The 26,460-nt window shown below is 38.8% G+C and overlaps 2 long non-coding RNA genes and 2 pseudogenes across 2 annotated transcripts; 3 read left to right on the top strand and 1 right to left on the bottom strand.

Annotated features, from left to right (window-relative positions):
• Positions 1-3,050: 3,050 nt before the first annotated feature.
• LOC148742969 (uncharacterized) lies at positions 3,051-5,565 on the bottom strand. Its single transcript, XR_016001496.1, has 4 exons — positions 5,451-5,565; positions 4,858-4,922; positions 3,440-3,683; positions 3,051-3,154 (listed from the first exon to the last, which is right to left on the bottom strand). It is a non-coding gene; the product is annotated as an uncharacterized LOC148742969 (long non-coding RNA).
• Positions 5,566-18,336: 12,771 nt separating this feature from the next.
• On the top strand, positions 18,337-20,490 carry LOC148742968 (zinc finger protein 862-like; annotated as a pseudogene).
• Positions 20,491-20,799: 309 nt separating this feature from the next.
• On the top strand, positions 20,800-21,284 carry LOC148742967 (uncharacterized). Its single transcript, XR_015996004.1, has 2 exons — positions 20,800-20,947; positions 21,100-21,284. It is a non-coding gene; the product is annotated as an uncharacterized LOC148742967 (long non-coding RNA).
• A 1,381-nt stretch (positions 21,285-22,665) lies between these two features.
• LOC148742966 (uncharacterized) lies at positions 22,666-24,823 on the top strand (annotated as a pseudogene).
• Positions 24,824-26,460: the final 1,637 nt, after the last annotated feature.

The following is a 26,460-nucleotide window of genomic DNA, read 5'->3' as shown; positions in this document are numbered from 1 at the left end:
TCTATAGGAGCTAAAGTAATGTTGTCTTTTTTAGGAGCTGAATTGAAGGACTAACTATTTCATTTCTTGCTGCTTTGCTTCATGTCTTGTTGTCTTCAGTGAAAATGAAGTAGAGGACTAAAATATTCCATTTCTTGTCTGGAAGCTTTAACTGTTGATGTCTTCGGAAGGAGCTGAAACGAAAGACTCAAGATTCCATGTCTAGCGTCCAAGTCTTGTTATTCTGCATTGGAGATAAAGTAGATGTCTAACATTTGCAGTTCTTGCCTTGTAGCTTTAAGTGTTTTTGTCTTCCATAGAAGCTGTAAGGAGGGATAAAGGTTCCAGTTCCCCTCCTAGTCTTAAGTCTTGTTGGTCTTCTGAAGGGGAGACGGAAGGACTTATTATACTAGTTCTTGCCTCTTGGGCTTAATTTTGTTGCCTTCCACAGGGGTTGAAGTGAAGGACTAGGTGGTGCTTGATGGACTTCGTATAGTTGCAGTTGATCCAGAGAAGGGACATGGTGTTTTAAGGGCTGTAGGCTGGTTTCTTCTGGGTAGTAAGCGGCTGTATTGTTGTATTTCAAGTTAACCATTTTCTCTCTACTTGCAAAGGGCCTAGTAAGATTAAAACTATGCAAAGGTTTAATAAGAGATTTCCTTCTACAGCATGCCAAGTGTACTTGAACTTTTTGCACGTGATTCACTACTTGGATAATTTGTTTTTTTTTTAAAGCTAACTGTTGATAACTTAGTCACTGAATTTTCTCTAGTGGCTTAATGCCCCCTAAAAAGCTTGAATCATTTTTTTAAAATGAGACCAATACTCCGTCAATTTATTCTGAAAAACTGCCTTTAAATGCTTTGTTAATTAACTTGTTGCATAATTTACCCCTTAAAGGTATTCAACTGTTTGAATTCTGAATTTTCTATTAGCAGGTAAAATGGTTACAAATATCTTTATGCTTTTGTTATATTTTACCTTATTTTCCATAGCCTTGTGTTGATGATCTCACTAAAAAGACGACCTGAAAAAACCAAAGCATGCATGCTGTTATGTACACACACAAAGCTACAGTCAACTGCAACTTACCATCTGCAGAAAGAGCTTGAGATGAATAGAGTTCTCTTCTTCATATCTATCTTAACTGGTCCATGAGATCAGCTACAGCATCATCTTTCCTGGAATTAGTAACGGTTAGTAATATCATCTTTTATGGAAGTGGAAATGTTAGCTCCCGAAAATGAGCTAGTCTCTGAAAGTGCACATAAAGTGGTTTCTCAAACAGAGCGAGGGTCATTGAACTGCCAAGAAGCACATTTGCCCCCGAAAATGGGCCTCTTCATGCTGCCCTAGAAGGAAAGTTGAGTGCAATTTTGCCTCCAAATGGGCCCAGAAATCCTGAAATAAAAGATGTTAGTAGCACTTACCTTTTTTCTGGAAAAAAATGTGGTATTAGTCAATGTTATGTTAATTGTACTTTGTAGCCAATTTATTTCAGAGTAAGACACAAAAACACAGAGGTTTGCGATTTTTTATTTTTGAAAATGTTACATGAATCGTTTTATTAGTTAATCGTCTAGGGTAGGATGCGCTTTCCTATATGAAAAATTTAGCATCTGTGGAAACCTCAAGTGTTCTTGTGTCAGTAAATGTTGACATCCCGATTAGAACATTAATGGTGTCCCAGATGGTAGCTAGCTAACGATTCAAGGTCGTTACCAAGCCTATATACAGTAAATTGGATGCCAATAGGTGTTGAAATCGAAGGCCGGAGTGATAGCCGAAGTAAATTTGAAGCTGAAAGCCGAACTCGGAAGAAAATAAAACCCACTCACCTGGTGACATCTGGCAGACCTTGCCTTACCTTTCTGTGGGTTGGTTGCTGTGCACACGAGGCTGGGATGTTGAGTGAGAAGTTGACTTTGCCAAATTTGGTGACAGCCTGTAAGCTGACTTGTCAAACAATTGGCTTAATGTATGAGTGAAAAGCAAATACTAATACTGGGCCATTTCTTAAAACTATATTTTGTTGTCTCCTCTCCAGTGTAATTCCTTTTCTGCTCCATGATGTTGGTTGATGTGTTGTATTTTCGACATTAATTGGCCCGCAATTTGGACTGACAGCTATTATGCTGTCAAAATACAGCATACACTTAGCCTAGTTTATTTTCTCTGTGACCTAAGCTGGTGTGTGCAGTTCCCTATTTCCCACTAAATGAAGCCTTGACAAGCGGCTTCAACTGGAGTTAAACCAGTAAACATGATAGAAGTGGCAAATGAGCACACTTCCCAGTTGAATGGCCTAATTTATCCGGTTAAATATATGGTAACTAAATCGATGTCTGGTTGAACCTTTGGCCAAAATGGGTTGCCGCAATAATTTTTACAATATAATTTGGTTGAAAATGCTTCACTAGATTGCAGTCTATGGAATTGCTGCTATCGGGTGAAACATTATAAAATTGGTATTTGAAGCGCTACTAAGCAGGAAGCCCCAGCGCGGAAGGGTGGATGTTGATGTCCATGGTTGAAGAGCCATTGTAGTCCTGGAGGATATGTGCACAGTTGATGCAGTCGTGATGTAGAATCAAGGCCGAAATTGTCTAAAGAAGAATCTTAAGCCGAAACCTAACCTAAGCCGAAAGTACCTGAAAAGGAACCCTATTAAAATTAAGGGAAGAACAAAGGGAGGCCCAGCCAACCCCAGGGGACCCAACTAACTTAGCTAACTACATTAAATTAAGCCGAATGAGAAGTCCCCAGACTTCTGTCTGAAATTTAAAATGAGGTTCAACCAGTGCTTTATATTATAGTCCCTCTCGTCCAACCCACAAGGAATTCTCTGACCTGTTGTGTTTGTCTTCCATCAGTGTCTTCTTACTGACTCATTCCCAGATGATCATCAGAGTAAATGCATGTAACAAGATGTAGCAGACATTGGAAAGAAGTGAAGAGAAACTCGATTTGTGGTCTCATCTTCCCAAACAGTCCAATTCCCCACATCTTCAGTATTTTCTCCTTCAGAATCAATCTGGAAGGAGTCAGCCTTGACTTGTTATGTGTTAGCTGGGAAGCAGTGGAGTGGACTGGAGTGGACTGTTGGAACTTGAAGTGGACCAATTTCTGAGGATCTAGTCAGGAACTGGAAGTTATGGCCAGTAGTCAATGGGAGCTGAAAATTGATTAATGAATACATAGAGTTAGCGATGTAAACTGTAGTACTGTTGTATTTTGATTGCAAGAAATTGTTAGAACATAGGCAATGGGAGGGATAGCTTTAGAGATAGTTTCATGATAAGGGTAGTCTCTAAGGTTCTTTACACATTAAAAAGAGCATGTCAGTTTGACACACAGGATAAGCAAGGACTGGTCCTTTTATGAGTAAAAGTCACTCTGAAAACTACAAGAATGTTGTGAATATGAAAACTTAAAATTGTAAAGAATTTCTTAGGATTACTTTGATGTCCACCGGATCGCACGATACCAGAAATTTTTCTTCCGCAAAATCTACCAAGGAGATTGGCCGACACGTTGTATCCATCACGAAACCCAAGGGTACATATCATCACTGCAGGGCTTTCTACCAGAAATCTTTAAGGTGAAATTCAGCTCCACATAATGCCCTTTTGGAGCTTGCAAAAGTTGGCTTAAGGGAAACTGTGGCACAACTCTGTGAAGGCATACTTCCGCCATTAGCCCAGCTGCTTATGAAATCAAGAGAAAAAGATAGGACAGTCAGTAAGGTTCCTAACTGAGATCGTGAAATATGTCAATGTCGCCAAAGCTATGAAAAGATAGCATCTCGACTAGAAGCTCTTTTAAAAGTCGTTTCAGGGGACGCTCAATATGACGTTTTGATGAACCCTAATTTTCCCCCTACACTGTCACCCTAAATCAAACATGGAGGTCACGAGAATAAAGGAAATGATCACCAGCCATTCGGAGACCATTACATTAAACGATTGAGAAATTGGCCAACGTAACTCAGACGGATTACTCACTGAAACCTAACGGGTAAATATTCAGATAAATCTAGATGTCTTTAACCACCTGATTTTGAAATTAAGCACCCAAAACATATTGCAGATTCTTTCTGAGTTCAAAAAAAAAAAAAAATAAATAAATAAATAAAAATAAGAAAATTAAAAGCGAGAAGACATCGTGGCCGGCATCCGAAGCTCTTGTCTATTTTTATTACGATAATTCAATTCGTAAGATACACACATTTTCTTTTATTGTTTCAGGTTGCTATCAAAATTTGATGAATGGAATTTTTAATTAAGCGCCCTCTGGGCAGACTGTTCTCGTATAAAATGTAAATGACATGACTACGCGAGCGCGCGTTTGATGCCAAACAACAAAAGTGAAAAGTTAAAGATTCTGAGCGCAGTGAATGGGGCCCTTTTCCTTTTTTGTACAATTTTGGAAATAATCGTTTTTCAGTATAATGTAGGCAAAAATTGAAACAGTAAAACCGCTATTGCATTTTTTTTGTTGACTTCAGGCGCCGCATAAGTTACGACACAAACATGGTCGTGATCTGCTGCTAATAAAACCAATCAGACTCGAGAGAGAAGCAGAAATCAACTTGACTGCTGCGTTTTCTCGTAATTTCCCAAGGAGCAGAAACTCTATTTTCTTAATGCTCTCCATCCGGGGTCATCCACAGTGTGTCTCCCGTGCGCATATCACTTACTTTCTTGCGAGTTATTTAATGCACGCCTGGATATTTAAGGAATTAACATGCGGGCTATTTTCATGAGAACAAAAACCGAGTGTCTAGAATTAACTAATTCCAATCCTATTGAATAGGTTTAAATAACACATTTAGTCTCTTAACTTGATACTCCATTAGATAAAGAGAACAGTGCTTACAGAAAGCAATAATGAAAGCCCAGAAGGTCCTTTTGGACAACATCTTCCTGTTTTCTGCGGATGGCCTGAGGGGAAGTTTGAAGATCGAGTAGAGTTTCAGAATATACTCAAATAAATATATCTTATCAGAAGTTTTGTTGTGTGGTATTGCTGAGTGTTTTTACGAATTTGCCGTATTTTGACGAGCCCGTAGGGCGAGAGATTTATTATCCAACACGCCAAATTATTATTTCAGTGCTGGCGAATTTCGCGGATATTTCTGGAGTACAAATATCGCGTGATCTTCGTACTCGTCTCGCGCATTATTTGTACTCTATGAAGCACATTTGGATAATAAATATATCTTATTAGACGTTTTGTTGTGTAGTATCGCTGAGTATTTTTACAAGTTGTACCGTATCTTGACGAGCCCGTAGGGCGAGTCAAAAGACAAATAACGAGTAAAAATACTCTGCGATACTACACACATTTTTTTTTGAACACTTGACAACTGAATAAAAACGATTTATGTTGTCACAATATTATGAAATTGTCCCTAAACTGGAAAAGAAGGTTGGTAAAGAAATTCTTGAAAAGAGTAGTTTCTCCCCTACCTTGCGATTACATTTTCTCCAGTGATGTAATCTTCAAAGTTGTCTTATTCTTCTACGGTATTTCTGTTTTATTCGAGCGCCAGTAAGAACGTGTCGCGGTAAACAATTCACTGAATAAAAAATGTGGACATATTGTTGTTATTATCCCTGCGAACAAATTCTAAATAACCACTAAAAACGTAGTATGAGAAACAGCGTTAATCAGTTTTAAAATTTCTGAACTTCGATTCCTTTTCTGAGGATTGGGCGAAGTTTTTGATGACAGGCCTGAGTAACTACGAATTTCTCTATCAGCCCTTTAAACGAAAAAATGGAGAGGTAGTCTGAATAAATAATTGCCATGTTTAAATTCCATGGACGCAAAAAATGTTTTTTTTTTTCCTGCGGAATTGAAACATCATCCTTCACTCGATTCTTTGGATGTCATAATTCGGTGTCATTTAAAATTATCTTTTTTCGTACATTTTAAATATCAAAAAGGAATAAATACCTGAAATATATTCTCGCTGCTCACTTACTACGATTCAGATCGAGTGTCTTTAAAACAGCAATGAAGTCATTTTCAAAAAGCAGGCTGTATACGGCTTTTCCAGATCATTATCATAAAAATACATTCTAATTAGTGAGTTTTCCATTCATTTCAAGTCACAATGGACGACATTCTCAAACATATGTGCTATAACTTCGGGAATTGTGCCTTCAGCTAGTTTTGCATTTCTATAAATATAAAAGGTTCTGCCAATTTTAATAATTTGGATATATCAACAAAGTTGAAATGGTAAATTGGCCACCGTAACGATTACAAAAGCTGACGTTTCGAGCGTTAGCCCTTCGTCGGAGCGAATGTAGAATGACTCACGCCATGTAAAATTTGTCAATTTACATTGCGTGAGTCACCAGCTTACTACTGTTTGAGAACGAAAAAAAAAACCAATAACATTTTATCCAAAGGAGGCTTCTTATCGGGTTTTACAGTAATTTAGAAAACATATATCAATAGACACAATACAGCGAAACCAGCAAACTTGGAAAATTGAATTGATCATTTTGAGGTATGCTGTCGCCATGGAGATAGATTTTACGTCTTTTATTCTAAATTATACTCAAGAAGTTGGCCGAGTTTATGAACTCGACCCAGTTTTCTTGCCTTAATCCAAACATATTCAACAAAGATTTTGAAATCACATGTATGATTTGGGACCAATTTACACTTCACTTCGTTCGCTTACCACTATTAGGCAAGATGCGGTACAATGATCACGAAAGAGAAAATGACAAAACAGTTTACATCTTATTGCTAAGAACTACAATAACATAAAATGACTTACACTTAAAAGTCTTTGAAATCACACTTGGACAACAGATATTATGCCTCGATCAATTCAAAGCTTCAACATCGCCTCTTGTGGGCCAAAGCAAGTACTGATGCCCGACCCAACTGCCGGATATCATAGTCATTTTTATTTTTTTTTGCGGAAGGAGGGGGGGGGGGTTGAGGGAGAGAAGGTAAGATTAGCGACACTAACCCAATCCTCCCTCGTTTTTATACTCCTCTGCTACTGTCGCACAGTTTATTAGCACGTTTTCTTTTACTAATTGAACACCTTAAACCGGCCATCTTTTTTATATGATGCTCTCTAACATAAGTGAACACAGTACGCATCTTCTGATTGGTCAGTTCAGTTTCCAAGCGGATGCTTTATTATAGGGCCCGCATTTGATCGGTGACAGCTAGTTATGTCATAACAGCAATGAAAAGCGTTTTTCCTGGCTCCAAAACACAATAAAATAACTGGAGACGTTGAGAAGAGAGGAAGGCGAGTGATTTTAAAACTTCTTATTTAAAGTTTTTTTATTTAGGCTCTTACAGCTTCTTTTGAAAGCCTCTCTTTTTCAAAGCTTTGTTTTCCGTTAAAACCAGCTTATCACATATTTGAGAACCGAGATATCTCAGCGCTACATCGCTTATCACTTATTTATGTAGTTAGAAAACACTTCTTGAAACCGCGTTTGAAATCAGGGCTCTACAGGACAACATCGAATTGAACTTAACAAATAACTTACACTATCTTTGAAGTTTTTCCTGGTACTGAAAAAAAGTTATCACATAAAATAACTAGTGTGCTAGACTAGTAGGATACACTTGAGTGAAGCAGTACTTTTGGCCTCCTCCGCAGCCATGGACAACTCTAAATCACCAAGAGATTCTTCATCTAACCACTCAGAAACTTCCTCTTTTGATAAAAATTTTTCGCAATAATTCTCAGTTAATACCCCGCCACACATATATTTTTCACTCATCCGGGCTTCTGTTTCATCCTGACAAATCCGGCATAATTTGGTGAGAGGTCCATTCCAACCGGTTTATTTAATTTGGTTTTCTTGCTTCCTTCGTCTGATGACTTCCATATTTGGCTTGTATAATTCTCATTATCCTGACAAGATTGTCACAAATGCTTGTTGTGATCCCTAAGGCTTCTTGTATGTGAAACTGCACCCTCGCTATCCCAGCTGTGATGTGGAATCTGAAGCTCAAGCAGTAATGCATCGTCCAAGTCATTACCGAAGTCACAATCACCAACTTTAGGTTGCGTAACACAACCACTATTGTCAAATTGTTTTACAGCTTGTTTATTTCTTGGGACACCATCTTCGTTCAAGTTGTTCTCGTTTGTATTAAGCATCTCTTCCATTTCATCTTTCCTAGAATCATTTAGCCTCTGCTCGCATTCAGATAACAACTTACAAAGCTCTGGATCATCAAAATCATTATTTGAAAACTCGTCAAACTGAAAAATGAAAATACACGCTTTTCAAAGATTTTTAAATGAAGTAACAAAAGAGGTCATGATGAGATTAATAAACTACACTTCATGAATCGTATTCAAATCTTTTACACAGGAGAGTGATTATTCAATTACCTCACAACTTCACAATGGATTGATTTCCTGTGGCTTTTCTGAAAGTAACCAAACGATAGAGGGTTTGCAAATTCCTCTTTTTGAACATACGACAGTAGGCTATGACTAGTTTCTATGATAAAGAGACTTTTACCCCTTCAATGCCTCCTCAAATAACGCAACCGATAAAGCTTTCCCAATGTTTGAGTAATTAATGGATGAATCTGAAATTTAGTTAAGTACTTCTCGCTGTTAGGAATATACAACAGACTTCTCCCTGTTTATCTTTTAAGGCTCCAGTTTTCTTTCGTACTTTTGCAAAGTCTGGAAAATTTTTCGCAAAAATCCATACCTTTCTTATAATTTTAAGAGTGAGCGTCTCCTGACTATCTTGACCATCTTTTTGAAGGATTGTAAAAGCTAGAATAATGCTGGTAAAGATCTGAATATAGATAGATAGATAGATAGATAGATAGATTGGATAGATTAAATAAATTAGATAAATAGAGATTAGGTAGGTAGGTAGATAGAAACTGAAGGTTAGTTCTCCAGTTCCTGGAAAAAACCCTGCCATACTATGCATTTCAATTGGAATCTGAGCGAGAACTCTCCCTGAATCGTTCTTCTGCATTCTCGATTTTAAGTCTGCTCCCCGACAAATCCTAAAAAATGATGTGTTTTCGGCAGCCAGAACATACCAGGGGAACGATAGTCAATCCCTCTACAGTTGGGATCGTGGCATTCCTGGTAGTAAACACAAAGTCTCAAGTCTGGCACAATCCTAATATAAAAAAAAAATTAACTGCGTGTTGGTGCATTTTTCATAATCATTGATTCACCTTTCTTATAACTCATGGATGATACTTTGTTTATTAACTTCATTTTCTTTCAAGGAAGTTTGGATAGCCTCCATCATTCACCACTTGCAACGAAATGTGGGTATAAGTTGACTACTGTAAACCATGTCAACAACATAAGTGCCATGCAGTACAATCGTGATCCAAACTGGAAGTAAACACATTGTGAGGCAAAGAAAATACATGCACTTTATATGATAAGCTGAATAACACGTGCAGTCTGATTGGTTCTTACTTATGATCTATTAGAGGAGAGACGCATTGATGACTTCACCATTTTCATTATTTGCTTTATAACAATATAAAATAAAAAGATTTCAAGTTGCAGTTATAGATCACAGAAGACGTTCAAATGTGGAAAGACTTTGTTCTTATCACATTTTGACGTTACCTGTGACCTACTACAGAACAGATGCACGGAAACATGGAATCTGCTTGTTCATCATTGCTAAAAGAGTGGCTTTTTGGCTTACACCACGTTGTTACTCTTGTAACAAATTTCCTGTTACAATCAACATCATAAATATTTTCCAGGTGGTGACAAACATACTGAAAAAGAGAAAAAATATTCATATTTATTCCATGATATGTGGTCACGTCAACATTCCAGAATTGTCATAGGAAGAAAAACTAGGTTGTAAAGGACAAATAACTATAATTGAAGAATGTGCCAAAACACTGGATACTTTTGGAAATGGAAAGACTCCTCGTAATGACGGCAACCTGCCAAATTTTACAAAACTTTTTGGAGCTCTGTAGGTGAGCTCATGACAGATATGCTTTTACCGTATTTTCCCCTGTATAATGCGCGCCCATGTAGAATGCGCACCCTTGTTTTTAACCTAATTTATCAGAGAAAAAAAGTTTTTCACGACAAAAAAGACAAGTTAAATATTCGTACAATTATTTATTAAGACAACAAGAATGAGAAATTTACTATATCGTGAATATCAATATCTTTAATTTGCTACTTAGCTATTTATGACATTATTGAAATCAAACTTAAGATCTTCAAGCGAGGCCTAGCTAATTTGACGATTTCATGGCCCGATAAATATTATGAGTGAGCAACAATATGATTTTGTGTCATACCATCGTACCTTTAGAAGTTTCAATTTTTCTGGCCGTAAAGTCAAGGAAACAACAATATAACCACGATGATTTCCAGTGCGTGCCCTTAGTACATATAACAAATTTGCGTGTTTTCGCCTATAGCAGCAAATCAAGAACTGCTTTAAATAAAGCTTTTGTCCTGAAATGTTTCTCGCTCACTTTCTTCTTGCTTCTCATGGAAAAATTCCATGTAGCATGAGATCTCTTCACATGCGGCCAAATTTGCATAATCACTTTGAAATCTCATTCACGTGCCTGTTTGCACACTTGCGAAAATATTTAGCGATTGTTGTCGTTCGTCTTGATTTTAGAGTAAATACTTAATAAGCACCTAGAGCCTTTCATTGAAAATAAGTTATTGTATCAAAGCTTTAAATGTATTACTTTTTTCGTTGTGTTTTTAACATATGGAAATTGGGACGTGCGTGACAAACAACGGAATTCGTGTATAATACGCACCGCGAGTTATTTGATGGTTACTTTTGTAGAAAAAAGTGCGCATTATACACGGCTTTTACCGGTAATTCTTCTTTTGAATCACGAGAAATATTAAATTCACAAGAACAGGCAATTATCACATTAGCTGATAAAACAGGTAAAGATCAAATGTATTTGGAAACTTGAGGCTGACTTCATTAGTCAATGCTAACTCCAACTTTGCTTCTATGGTCATTACCATCACAATCAAATAATTCCTTCCTCGACTAATCCACTACAATCAGTCGAGTCTTATCCAAGGTAGATTTATTGGAGAGGTGGCTCACTCAATTCTCGACATTATCGATCATGCTGAATTGTTTAAGATGTCTGGTATTCTACTGTTAATAGATTTTGAAAAGGCCTTTGACTCTATTGACTGGGATTTTCATTATCAATCACTAGAGGACTTCAATTTTTGTTTGACCCTAATTAACAGGCCTTCCGACAGGGTGCGCGGGTGCGAACCGCACAATTCGGTCAAACCCGCACAATCCCGCACAATCTGTGAAAATTCGCAAAATCCCGCACAATACGGAAATTTTTACTTGAAATTTCAATCAAAAGGGGTATTTCTGTCGAGTATCGAGATTTCTAGAATATTTTAGACTATTTTCAGACTATTTACCTTCAAAAATACTCTAGAATTTCCACGCTTTCATCAAACAACTCGTCGATTGCGTTATTCAAACAACAAGGCGTTCTTATCGTAGCGTGCGCTTTCCTGGGCACTAGTCTACTTCTAACTCTATTTTTCATTGGCGGTTTGTGCCTATGCTTTTCAAATAATGAATCAGAGGTGTTGTTGAATAAGGCCGCTGGCGTTATGGCTTTCTCGTTCAAAGTGAAAAAAAGAAATGTTTATTCTTGGCATTTACAGGATGAATGGGTTGTCAGATATTAAGACCTTCGTAAATCGTAGTGGAATAAGAAAACACGGCTTCCATCGACAGTAACTTTTACTGGCGAAGTCAAATTATGAGGCGATCTCCTCGAGTGTTTTCGTTTAGCTCTTTCGATCGCTTTGACGAAAAAAGAATTGCTTCAAAATAGGTCCTAAAGTTCAGTCAATAAGATAAAATAATTCAAAGTAAAATCTAGAAGTCATTTAGCCATTACAGGAGGAATTTCACATTGATATTACAAAAAAATGTGTGATTTATGAGGAGAACCCGATGTTTACTTTAACAGGGAGTGGGATACGAAATATTTTGTTCGACGCAATATTACGCAATCCTGCTCAATTACTCGCACAATTAACATTTTCTCTCGCACAATGCGCATCTAAGAAAGTGTACAGTTTTCATTTTTTCCCGCACCTTGTCAGAGGGTCACCTAATAAGATGGATTAAACCTTCAATAATAAACTCTTGAGTTGTGTTTAAAATAATGGGATATTTTCCAAGCCTTGGTCTTCTCAGTATAAACTATTCAATCGCATCTTGTTTACAAATAGCAAAATATTTAATTGAGTCAGAGATGTGTTCCTTCCGTGAAATTTACAAAGAAGACTTCTGTCATCTGTTTTATGACTGCTCAGTATGCATAAGCCTTTTGGAACAGGTTTTGCAATTGGTGGTGTAATTCTCATTGTGAAAATCTGAACCTATCTCTAAAACAAGTTTTAATTGGCATTTTAAATAGAAATGAACTACCAAATTATCTGACAATTCTTGGTAAACTGTGTATATGGGAGTTTAGGAGAAACAAGTCAATCCAAAATTTTAATTTTTGTACCGAAAGCAGTAAGCAAGAAAGAGAGTGAAAGACTTATTGCCTTAAGATATAAGAAGCATCAAGAGTTAAGGAAAAGATAGGAACCCTTGTGAATTGAAGTATTTTCACTGTCTGTGATGTGTTTTGCTATGACTATCCCTCTAGTATAATATATTATAAGTTAAGTATTAACTGTAATAGGGGATTGTGAGTAAAGTAAATTGAAAAAATTAAAATATATATATTTTACAGCAGGTTCATAAAATAATTGTGGCAAACTTAGTTAGGAATTAAATGTAACAAATATTCAGCACCATCAACTCCATATCACATCCGCAGGACACATCCATGTCCAAAAGACATTTGGGGATAATGGACATGCAGATAAACAATTCAGGTCTTTTCCTTAAGGTGGGAACTTGATGTGTTGTAGGGTATAGGCACTGCCAATTTTTATTAGCTTTTCTAGACATTTGGTACAAAAATGTGCATAGGTGTTTGTGTATAGAATTCATCTGAATAGAGGAACAAAATATTAATGTTTTTCAAGAGTGAAGTTCAAGAAAAACGTGTGGGCTTGTAATATTGTCAGTATGCTCTATTTAACAATTATTCCACGAGCGCGCGTTGGATATGAGATGATAGATAGCCAACGAGGCGCGTAGCGCCGAGTTGGCTATAATCATCTCATATCCAACAAGCGCGAGTGGAATAATTGTTTTATTAAAAACGTTAAATTAAATTAAACTTTATTCAATTTTTAGCTCCCTTTTAATTTTAATCTGACACGTACGCTTGCCATATTTGTAGATTATGGTATATTGGCTGATATACCATAATGGCTAAGCTAATAAAAAGCCTTGAATTGCATTATCCAATGATCTAGTTTTTAATAATATGAGATACAATGAATATATGAAGTTCATATATTTTGAACTGTGGTATTAGATACGTATGATGCTCGATCCTCGCAGTAGATAGCGCTATTTATGCAATAGCGAAAATCAGATCTGAAAAAAATCAGGCCTGTACGGGACTCGAACCACTGACCTCTGCGATACTAGTGCAGCGCTCTACCAATTGAGCTAACAAGCCAACTGGGAGCAGGCCGTTAAGTTGATTCGTAATAAACCCGTGAAAGCGATAAATGAGAAACAATGAATATATGAAGTTCATATATATTTATTGCATAAATAGTGCTATCTACTGCGAGGATCGTGCATCATACGTATCTAATACCGCAGTTCAAAATATATGAACTTCAGATATTCATTGTATCTCATTTATCACTTTCACGGGTTTATTACGAATCAACTTAACGGCCTGCTCCCAGTTGGCTTGTTAGCTCAATTGGTAGAGCGCTGCACTAGTATCGCAGAGGTCAGTAGTTCGAGTCCCGTACAGGCCTGATTTTTTTCAGGTCTGATTTTCGTTATTGCATAAATAGCGCTATCTACTGCGAGAATCGTGCCCTATTATCTTCAAGTCTTTTCTCAAATCAAATGTTAAGTTTGAAAATTTATGGACATGAGAAAGATCACCAGTACTCCCCAGTGTTAGTTGGGGCACTCTCAGTCATGTGATGCATTTAGACCAACAGAATTTGAGTGACGCTATTTTATGGATTATAATGAATAATGTGTAATTTCCACTTAGATACTTACACAAGGAGGAAGAGAAGGAAAGTACATTATGAGAAAAATTAAAAAAAGAAGTTTTGCATTGGTAAATTGAATTCATTTTAATACATTTGTATCAGAATTAAATTTAAAACTGACAAACTGAAAAAAATTGGAACATAACAAAAAAGAAGTTCAGACTTTCTCCTTGAAGCTCATCTTTTCTCTTAATTATCCAAAATTTAATGTCTTATTCACAGCAGTGGTGCTTCCAACCTAATTATAATCTAAACAAGAAAAGCTGAAGAAGGGCTTTAATATCCAGGGGGTCAGTGGGCTTGTAATAATCAGATTTATGTATTTTCTTATTCACAAGTAGATGGGCCAATAACCGGGGGCCAGGGTTAAACATGTGTATGTGGCAGTTTACATTAGCCCCTCCTCCTCCCACTAAAGAATTTTTATTCTTACCTGCATGAAGCCACTCCTTTAAACAAATCCAGTATGTTGTCATTTGCACCAAAACTTTCCCTGCTGGTCATCTCTGTCAGCAGCATGCACTATTACTTCAATCTGCCATGAAAAATATCAGCATGTAATTATCTCCTGCTGTACAAAAACAGTCACTCAAGTGACTGGAATTGAGGCCACTACATGCATCTACCCTGTTATTTATCATAATCACAGAGGAGAGTGCTGTACCAGCAACTAAAACATTGAATTCTGTAGAATCAATATGACCATCCTACACAACTATGTAACACGAGTGGCGATATTGAGCAACCCTGTCACCATTCCCGCTTTCTCAAACTTTGCTGAATAAACTTGCTTTGTTTCTTGTTTGGAATAATGGCTGCAAGATTTGTAATAATGTGGTGGGCGACGAAGATGTAAATGCATTTTCCAAACAACAAGAGGAAGAGAACACAAAAGTTAAATTAAATGCTGTACGATTTAAACATTTTCAATTAATGAATTGCTTGATGCATTTTGTTTCTCGTTCGTCAATCTACTATACTTAAGAAGGAAACAATTAGTTTTATCGATTTCCCGCCTCATTTCATGACCGATATTGAGGGAGGTAAAATGACTTGGCACTATATTTCGAAGGAAGGATTTTGAATGTTTAAAATAATCTCACAAATTTCGTGGTGTTTGTACGTTGTGACTAACGAAAAAGAAAACCAAAATTAATAATCAAATGGTTGGTCCATGTTTGAGTAGTCCAATGAGGTTCTGTCCGTGGATTTGAGGTCATTGTTGTGTCCACCAGCCCATTGCTTGGTGATCAGTTCTTTCAACATAGTTAGAGAGTACGTAATTCTCCTAATAAGATACATTTCATAGACATTGAGTGGGTTGAAAATCCTTTCAAGACCTCTCACCTGTCGAAGTATAAATTAGAATTTTCATCGAGGCGGGTGGTAGCTATTTCACACATTCGATGCACAAAATGAAGAGGAGAATACTTTTTCTCTAGAAAAAGGTTACCAAATGTAACACAGCTGTCCAAACAACAGTCCTGACTTAATAGCGCGACATCAGTTCTTTCACGACCAGAATAAAATTCCGTCCACCATTTTGAATGTGGTTCCAAGGAAACTGGGTCGAGAGGTAATCACGGCCAATCAGGAATAGAAAGCGCGTTCAAAGAAATCTTGGCTTCTACCATGTCATCAGTCTTACGTCACTGCGGAGTCACATGAGACGCGCATGCGCAATACCGATCAGTGCAGGCGCCTTTGCCAAAGTCAGTGCTTTACGTAGAGGTGAGTGAACCAAAATATCATTTTTCTCACTCAATCAGAGGCATCCCTGTTTTTTATACCTTACAGATTCTTAAGGCATACGACCAATTTAAATTTTTGCAGGTTTACGCTTTCCTTGTTGCCTTTTTTCACAGGACAATGATTGAACCTATCAAATACAGCGACCCCCACGAGGTTGCTGCTGAAACTTCCCGTGGAAATTCTCACCGTGAGGACGATATCACAAACAAAGACTTGGCTAAAACGCTCCAGTCCATGAACGAAAATATGGGCCAAATTGCAAAGATCTTACTCGAAATGAAACAAAACAGCCCCACCGGGGTATCTGGTAAAGCAACATGGTCGTCGAAGCGACGAAAATCAGATCAGATGAGTGACTCTGACACTGATAATGAAAGGCCCGCATCAAAACGGAAAAGCCACTCTGATGATAATTTAAGCCTCCGCGCTGAGGATGACTTGGACGTCGATAAGGACGTCCACGATCCGCACGCTCACCAAGCAATCGAAAGCTACCGGCCAAAAAGAGCGAGAAGCGTCCGCTAGTGAAACTCTGTTGCAAGAACTTACTAACCAGCTCGACGATGACGAAGCCACCGGCGACAAAATCAAAACAGAGCTGGCACAAATAGCACAAAAGCGTTGGGGAAAAACCTTAGTTGCTGCGAAAATTAAATTCTTTGCAGAAAAGTACAAAATGCCCTGAAAACTGCACAGCAATAAAGGGACCTAATGCACACAGTGAAATATGGACACAGCTTAATTCTGAAAAACGATCTGCTGATTTAAATTTATTAAATATGCAACAGAGTATACGCAAAGTCATTTATGCAAACTTACAAATAACTAACCTGCTACTCAGCAATTCCACCGGGGAATCTAATTGAAAGATTTTTGAGCGTCAAGTTGAGTCATTAGCCATGTTAAGTCATGTACACACGCAGCTCTCGCAGCTCAGGAGGGAACAAATTAAACCGGCCTTAAAATCGGAATACAATACCATCTGCTCTGCAGACATACCAATCGACGGTGAATATCTCTTTGGAGACGATCTAGCTAAACAACTCAGAGATGCCAAGGAAGCTATTAGAGCTAGCTCTCTATACCACTCAGAAAGGGCATAGAAGCCAAGGCCATACAACTGGGTCACAAAACTACAACGCCTTTAAAGCGAAGAGAGATTTTTTGTGGAAAGGCCACAACAAACCTTACGAAATGAAAAAACAGCAGTCAGCGGAGATAAAATAAGAGAAACACGGCTTTTGCAACTTAAAACAAATGTAAGTCTATTCTATGAATTTTAGCCACTCTTGTGGAACACTTTACTGAGATGTGCCAATCATTCCAAGCCGCGCAAATAGGTACCTGCCTTTCAGCTTGGAATGAAATCAGTAATGATAGAATGTTGCTATCTCATGTAAGTGGCACACAGATTGACCTATTTGAGAAACTACAACAGCATACCCCGGGTTTTCATTTTAGGCCGGGGGCCGGACGTTTCGTCCGGTCGTTTGCCATTCCACGTCCGGTACTTTGAGATCAATATTGGCGATTTTTTTTACTACTGTATTATATTTTTTTCTTACTAAGGCATCTCATGAACATACTGACTAGAGGAAAACAGAATAATCAATTAAATTCTTCAAAACGGCCATATGACTCTTTTTTCTTTGCTTATTGAGCGGCGGGATACTTTATTGGTTTCCCTTCTTCATTTAAACGGAATTGAAGTGACTATTTCGTTCTCATTCCTACTCGGCCAAGTCTTGAGGGAAATCCCCAGGTAAAACACGCAACTTGTGTTAGTCAAACTGTTGAAAGAATGAAGAGGATAGGCGAGTTTTTCGGCCTGACGGCCAAGAGAAAACAAGGTAAGTTGAAGGGCATGATTATTCTGAATGAGTGTTTCACTGTACTGCGCTGTTAGCAGTAAAAATGGTAATTTTCTCCTGACCGTAGAAAAAAAAACAATGTCTCACGGCTGCCCTTTGCTAATGAGGTCACTATTTACAAGGTTAAGTTTATATTTCCCTTATCCAACGATCAAAATACGACTTGGACTTTGAAATAGAAAAAACTGAAAGATTTTATCTTAAGACAAACGAAAAAAATAACACAGGCGATCTCAAAAGTGATACCCTGGGTACCAGAGATTTTTTTTCTCACGGCCCGATGATACTTCACTTCGGCGGTCACGCGGGTGAAACAAAGACTTCACCGAAACCGGAAACCGGAACTAAAATTACTCGCCTACTTTCACTCACGAAAGGATTTAATTCATGGATGTCGATTTTATCATCGGCAGACGCTGGTTCATGAAATCCTTGATAATGTCAACTTTGAACACAGACAACAGTGATCATTCAGTAGAAATGAATTGACAAAAATATTGGTGTCTTTAGGGGAAATTCTTAGGCAAGCAACCACGTACAGATGAAGAAAGCCTGTCCGAGGCAACAAACTGTGATCCAATGCCAGCAAGTAGTAATGAGAGTGAAAAGCCAAGTTGTTCCTCTTCAAAAACTGCTTTCCGAAAGAGTCCTCAAACAAGTAAAGGACCTTCTCAATCTTCTTGCCATAAAGAAAGGGAGATAATTATGTTGAACAACACTTTCCCTGACGTAGATGTGCACCAGCAAAACCTGTGTGGTATTAAACACACCTGTGGACTTGTATATAGTGTCAAATCCCCAACTGAAAAGGTTTCAAAATTCCAGCATTCTATGCTTAGTAGACCAGAAGCATATGATCCTGAAACGGGGATATGGTGGCTTGTTTTTCAAGCAAATGAGGGTATGTTTTGCCTTCTTTGTAAAAAACATGACACTCACAATGCCAAAAACAAAACGAAATACTTTAACGAAATCCCAGCAATAAGATTCAAGCCTGAGACAATCAGAGTACATGCTGATTCTCCTCAACACAAACTAGCCATACAATTAGAGATGCTGCAGCGAGGATCAGAGTTTCAGAAGTAATTAGATGACAAGGAAAAGAACAAGGGAAAAGAGTGCAAGAAGATTTTCGAAGTTGTTTATTGGCTAGCTAAAGAAGAGTTGCCAAACAGAAAGTTGTCCTTGGTTCTGGAGATGATAAAGAAGATTGCTGGAGTTGATCTGAAACGTCAGTTCCCCTACTCGTCAAAGGGAATTGAAAGAGAGCTGTTTTTAACTCCTGCACAGGTTTTCAAAGAAAAGATTAAAGAAAAGATTGGTAATGGCGTTTATGGCATCCTCACTAATGAGGTCACCGACATCTCTTTGACGCAGCAGCTTGTAACTTTTGTCCAGTATTATGACAGTCAAAGCTGTAACACCACCACCAGTTTCCTTGCAATATCAAACACACTGTAAGGCAACAACTCGGCAGATGCGCCACAGATCAAAAAAGTACTCCTTTAACAGTTGCAATCCGTTGGGTTAGAGGTTCAAACCATGCGCAGCTTTGTCTCTGATGATGCGTCTGTTATGAGTGGGGCCAGAAACGGGGTAGCAAAGCTTCTAAAAGATGAGAACCCATTGATCCTGTCTTTCCACTGCTTAGCACACAAACTTGCTCTTGCCTCTGCTAGCTCTGCAGATACCATTGACTACATTGCCCACTGTGAACTACAGTTGAACCAGTTGTGGAAGCTAATTGAGAATTCTGCAAAGCGCGCTGCAACGTATCTTAAAGTGTAAGAGAGCACAAAGATTCTTACACTAAATTCGGCGGGGAGGAAGCAGATAGCAAAAAAGCTGAAGAAGGCTTGTCGTACACGCTGGTTGTCGTTAGATATATCGGTAGAGGCGGTATTTGCGGATTTCTGCGCAATAATCGAAACGCTGGAGCAGCTTAAAACTGAACCAACGGGATCAGCAACGGGTGGCCTCCTGAAAAGAATGAAAAAGATGAAATTCATCGGCACCATTTACATCCTCCACGATGTCTTGCCAGTATTATCACAATTAAGCAATCGTTTTCAACGAGGAAACGTAAACTTCTCACACCTGCTTCCTGCAATCAAGGCCACACATGCAGAACTAAACAGGCTTAAAGAGGACAAGGAAAGTTTGAAAAAGCTGCAGAACGACCTCGCTCAGAATGGAAGGCTTCACCGTTGTGGTTTAACGCTTTCAGACAACAAGATGCAAGAGCTGTGTTCTCTCATGAACCGCTACATTGTGGCCCTGCAAGACAATATCAACAATCGCTTTGAACCTACTTTACCCCAAGTTAGCGCCTTTTCCATCTTCGATATCGCTGATCTTCCAAATGAAAGTGACCCGGGATTTGAAGACTATGGCCAGGCAGAGATAAAAATCATCAGTAACCACTTCTATGGAACAAAAGAAGAAGAAGAAAAGAAAATGAAGTGTGCAAAATTACTCGCACAATGGGAGAATTTCAAGTTTGAAATGGTTGCTTGGAAGAAACAAGTGCCGCAAACTCTGTTGCAGCCGAATGAAAGAAGCCTTGAAGATACCAACATTCTCACAACAACAGACTGGACCTTACAAAGGTTGCTTGCGCGGCGCAAGACCTACCAGGATACCTATTCAGACAGAACTTCTTATGGTGGCGGAAGCTGCATGGACGATGCCCCTTAGCAACTGTTGGCCTGAAAGAGGTGGAAGTGCTATTAAACGCATCAAAACAAGAATGAGAAGTCGACTCACTGATGACATGCTAAATGCACTTATGCATGTGAGCATCAATGGCCCATCGTTTGGGACAGAGGAGTGTACTGACATAGTCCAAAGGGCGGCAGAAATCTGGTTGTCCGCAAAGAACAGACGTAAGCCTCGTTTACCAAAGGAAAGCAAGGTACTCATTCTTTTGACCCAACCTTCTAACATAACGGTACATTTTTCCTGAATAGTGATGCAGTGTATTGTAAGGTCATATGCCCACAACAATACGGTTTAAATTTTGCAGATGCCTGAAGTTGAGTCGGTCAGTGATACACGTGCTTCAGAAGGAGAGAGGCTGAGTGGCAATGAAAGTCAAGAGGCTGTAGATGAAATTGAAGACCACGAGGTTGATGCTGATGCTCGCACTGAAGAGGTCAGTTACACGACTACAGCGATTCACGTTAAGAGTCATTACCTAATCGCTTTTTTGCGAGCTTCAAAAGTGTTTTAACTGAACCAAGCTGCTGCTAAAACGTAAAAGATCTGAGTGTTTACTCGGTTGCTATTCATTTCTTTCTCTCACAGGAGGTAGAAATAGCCACAGCTGCTCTTGGGCTTTGCGAGGTGGACTGTGACACAGACAGTGATGATTCAGCTTTTGGCTCGGACCTTGATGAATAGACTACACTCTTGATGAATGGACTACAACCCAAGTTACCAAACATCATTTTTGAAAATCAAATAAATTCGCAATGATAAGCCAATGAAAATTCTGTTGTTGCCATTCTCCCTCCCCCTCCCCCTCCCCCTACCAACCGACCATTTTCATTGAGTAATTTACTTTTTAAAGAGAATTTTAGTGAGCGCCAGCATTGCCTAGGAAACTGTTTCCTTGGTTCCAGAAGCGCTGGAAATAGTTTTTCTGAGTATTCTATTTAAAAAATTTTCTGCGGGAGCATGCCCCCAAACCCCCCTAGGTGCTTACGCCTTCGGCGCTCGCGAGGCGCCTTACGGCGCCAAGAAAACATTCACGTCTGCTGCTTTCAGAAGTATGTCTGCTACTTTACAAAACAGTTGAAAACCCTGCATACTCTGCCTTGTATGCTAGTTACTGATGCTGAGCATGAAATTATTGAAGGAGAAATCTCTAAATTGCTTCAGAAAGGTATCATAGTAAAAGTGTCGCATAATAAGGGCAAATATTGTCTAGCATCTTTCTATGGCCCAAAAAAGACGGCACGCATAGGTTAATTTTGAACCTTAAAAGTTTTAACAAATCAGTTACCTATCATCATTTTAAACACGAAGGCGCGCTATATAAGGAAGTCTTCCCTGGGAAGACCTAGGCTCATTTGTAATTTACCGTTGACGTGTGCGGGTCAAATTTAAATGCTGGTAGACGAACAAAAGGAGCCAATGAGATATCTATTGTTTACTTCCACCAGCATGGTGGCATGAGGTAACGTGCGAACCACCTACTTCGATCTCAAATTTACCACCACGAATAAAGACAGTTTCCATTGGAGAAAGGAAATACAAATCTCAAAAATTCTTGTATTGTGATGAAGATATAAAACAATTTTGAGGAATGCGCCAGCTCTTCATTGCTTTGTATTATCTGTAGCTTAAGCTGACTTGAATCTAAGAGTTCTACATCACACGACGGTTGATTGACAAATGGTCCAGTGGGACCTAAGGCTCCTTTTATAGCGCGCTTTCGTGTTTAAGATGGACTCCTTTTTTACTATTACAAAACTAATAACTATACATTGTTACATGGCATCACTTGATCTCAAGGATGTTTACTATTCTGTCCCTGTTTGTGTAGAGCACAGGAAGTTTTTAAGATTTTTGTGGGAAAATCAAATTTTTGAATTTACATGTCTCCCTAATGGGCTTTCATGTGCACCACGAGTTTTCACCAAGTTGCTGAAGCCCCCACTCTCATGTCTACACAAAATAGGGCACATATAAGTAGCATACCTTAACGATATCTATCTCCAAGGCCAAAGTCTTCAAGGGTGTGTTGCAAATGTTACAGATACAATCCTACTACTGAGTAAATTGGGGTTTGTTATACACCCTGAAAAATCGTGACCAAAACCAACACAAACCTTGACAATTTTGGGGTTCCTTATTGACTCTGTCACCATGGCCATACGGTTAACACCGGATAAGAAAGTTCATTTACTGCATGACTGTGATATGCCTCTGAACTCTGAGCACCCTACTATTAGGGATGTAGCTAGAGTTATTGGGAAAATTATATCCAGCTTACCGGGTGTCATGCATGGTGCCCTATATTATCGTTGCCTCCAAAAGGATAAGACCCTATATTTGACCAAATCAAAAGGTAATTTTGAATACACCATGCAGTTATCAGAAAATGCGATATCGGAACTCCAGTGGTGGACTCAGAGGTCGATAAATGCGGCGTACAATGTGATAGCACATGACAAACCATCTCACATTATCACCATCGATGCTTCCAAAAAAGGGTGGGGGGCAGAATATAATGGTGTACCCTCTGGAGGACTATGGAAAAATCAAGAGTGATCAATTTATTAACTATCTTGAGCTGTTAGCCATATTTCTGGTGTTGCAGTGTTTTGTCAAACATACCAGAAAGACATATATCCGTATACTCAGTGACAACACCACTGCTGTTAATGTACTGAACAATATGGGCACCAGTCATTCAGAGTAACTCAATGCTTTAACTAAGGAAATATGGGAATGGTGCATTTTACGAGATTTATGGCTAAGCGCTACACATATCCCTGGGAAGCAAAATTTCATCGCAGATTTGAGTCAAGAAGGAACCAAAAAGAGTCTGATCTGAGTGGAAACTCGATGCGGGGTCCCTAAATAGAGCTTTACGCCAACTGGGCTTTACACGGATGTGGACCTTTATGTTTCACGCATCAACTACCAGTTTGATAAATAAGTTTCGTTCAGGCCTGACCCTAAAGCTTTTGCCCTAGATGCTTTCAAATTGGAGTGGTCAGAATTAAACTTCTATGCTTTTCCACCATTTTGCGTCATCCCCGCCATGTTGAGCAAAATACATCACGAGAAAGCATCGGTGATCTGCGTGCTCTCGGACTGGCCAACCCAGCCGTGGTACGCCAATGCTCTTCAGCTGATGCAACAGACACCAGTGTACCTGAAAGCAGGCAGATCCCTACTAACCCTGCCGAGCAGTCCGTCAGAAACTCACCCGATCTGGCAGAAACTAAATCCAATGATCTGCCACTTATCAGGCACAAATTAGACCAATATCAATTGTCACCCTCGGCAACGGAGGTGTTAATGGCTTCGTGGCGAGAGGGTACAACAAAACAATACCAAACATACTTAAAGCGTTGCTAGAGCTTCTGTGAACACAGAAACATCGACATCTATTGCCCAGGAGTTGCCATAGGAATCGATCTCCTAGTTTCACTATACAGGTCGGGGTTGGGCTACAGCGCAGTTAATACAGTTAGATCTGCACCGTCAGCTACAATCTTATCCGAGGGTATACCATTCGGTGTGTACCCTCTTATTATCCGTTGTATGAAAGGAATTTTTGAGTTAAAACCGGCATTACCTAGGTACACGGAAATTTGGGATTTTAATAATGTATTAAACTACCTTAAAAGATTTAGTCCTATTAAGGGTTCCTTAACCCTGAAGGACCTAACGTTGAATTTAAGCATGTTATTATGTCTAACAACTGGACAAAGAGGACAAAACCTACTTTACATGGACACGTTCAATTCAGGAACTAGACGATGGCTTCCGAATTATCATCAACGAAAAGCTTAAACTTATTAAGCCAGGTAAACATTTGGCTCCCATTAAGGTAATAGCATACCCGGATGACAAGAGAATCTGCGTCGTGGATTATTTGAAGGAATACCTAACCAGGACGAAACCATTTAGAAAAGAAGTCCCTCAGCTATTAATCAGTTATGCCAAATTATTTAAGCCATTTACCAAGGATACCATCACAAGATGGGTCAGAAATGTGCTGGAACAGTCGGGTATAGATGATATAAAATACTCCCCGCACAGTAGCAGAGCCGCTTCAATTTCGCATTGTAAAGCCAAAGGACTAACCTTAACAGAGATCATGGAAACTGCAGGATGGTCAAACGCTCGTACTTTTGCACGATATTATGTTAAGCCCCTAGACATAGATGATCTCAACTTTGAAACAATTTTGTTGAACTCTACAACCAGTAACTAGAGATTGTTGTACAATATGACACGTTTTATTCATGTAAAGCTTTGTGGACCCAATAAATTGGACTATTGTTTATGAGTTCGCTCTACAGGTCTTTGAACTCTCATGTGACTCCGTAGAGACGTAAGACTGATGACATGGTAGAATTGTTGATTAAAGGTGACTTACCTGTAAGTTGAAGTTTGATTGGGACTCTACCATGTCATCAGTCCGGAACGAAGGAGTCACATGCCCAGCCCACCCTACAGTTCTTCCTCGTTCCTTAGCTCTGTATCATTCACGTTGAAGACTGATCGGTATTGCGCATGTGCATCTCATGTGACTCCTTCGTTTCGGACTGATGACATGGTAGATCGAATCCCAATCAAACTTCAACTTACAGGTAAGTCTCGTTTAATCAACAATTTTGATTGCAAAATCCGCATTTTGATTTTGAAATCCAGATTTCGCATTTTACGGTAAAACATAAAATCCAAAAACGGAATACGACGTTGAGAAAACCGTCCTCAAGGTGGATTTCAATTATGAAATCCAACTCCGGATCGCATGGATGTCTATGTTTCACGGCTTTTGGGAAATCTAAAGAGGGATTTGCAAAACTACAGATGTTGTAGGAGAGGTCTCAGCTAGATTCACCGTGAGCTGTAAAACGGCAAAGATATTAGCTTTTATTCATTAGCTCTGGATTTTGAAAACAAATCCACCTTAAGGACGATTTTCAGTATCGAAATCCATTGGTGCTTTTCGTGTTTTAGTGAAAAATCCCAAATCTGGAATTCCAAATCTAAATCCAAATTTCCCAATTGGAAGCACGCCGAGGTTCAGAGTCGTTTTCCCAACATTCCACTAGTATTAGGAGTTATTTTGGCCTCTTTTAAATAAAAATAAGATTATTCTCTTAATGTCATCAACTTAGGGCAGAAACAGAATGCCTTTGGCTTTTCGAATATCAAGGATATCTTCGGCTGCAAGTTTCTTTAAGGTTACTTCCCACCTTCAAAAGCCGAAAAAAGATTTTTTATTCTATAGCACTAGATTGAAGTTAAACATTTTACCTAACGTTTACAAAAGGAAAGATTTAAAAATCTCAAAAAGCGTCCGACTTATTTAGGAAAACGTATTTTTAAATAAAAGTTGATAAATAAGGAAGGCGTCATAATCTGGTAAAGAGGCGAACCCCCGGCGGGAATATTGGCGGCAACCTCATGTTATTTCCATATTTTGTTAACATCGCGCACTTATCAAAAGCCATACGTGGAAGTCCTCTGCTAGTAGAAAGTCTTTTTTTCAAAAAGCATAAATCAAAATTAAAGAGGAGACCCCGAGCAAAGAAAAAGAAAAAAAAAAGGTCCAAAGAAGAGAGAAATGGCGCCATTTTGTTAAGGGGAAAAGAAACAGTCCCGGCACTCCTATCCACGCTGGCATCCAGACTGCAAAGAAAACAAGAAAGCGCCATCAAATCTACATTTGTTTTACATAAGGTTAAAAACGAAGTTCCTTTAATAAGCAAGTTCCGGTCTTGATACCAAACATAGGCAATCGCCTCGAATTGTATGAAATCATGAATAAACCTACCCAAGGGAACTCATTTCAGCAATAACAGTATAAGTTAAGCTGTCTGTCGACTTGCTGATTTGCTTTCAGCAGTTTTTCCAACTTCACTTTTTTTTGCCGCGGGTTTTCCTTCGCCAATGTTTCCCATTACTCAATGTTCA

The sequence above is a fragment of the Stylophora pistillata genome, chromosome 1 (assembly GCF_964205215.1).
Source record: "Stylophora pistillata chromosome 1, jaStyPist1.2, whole genome shotgun sequence".
Classification (NCBI taxonomy): domain Eukaryota; kingdom Metazoa; phylum Cnidaria; class Anthozoa; order Scleractinia; family Pocilloporidae; genus Stylophora; species Stylophora pistillata.
Note: the sequence above shows the minus strand (reverse complement) of the source record. Positions and strands in the feature narration are given on the sequence as shown.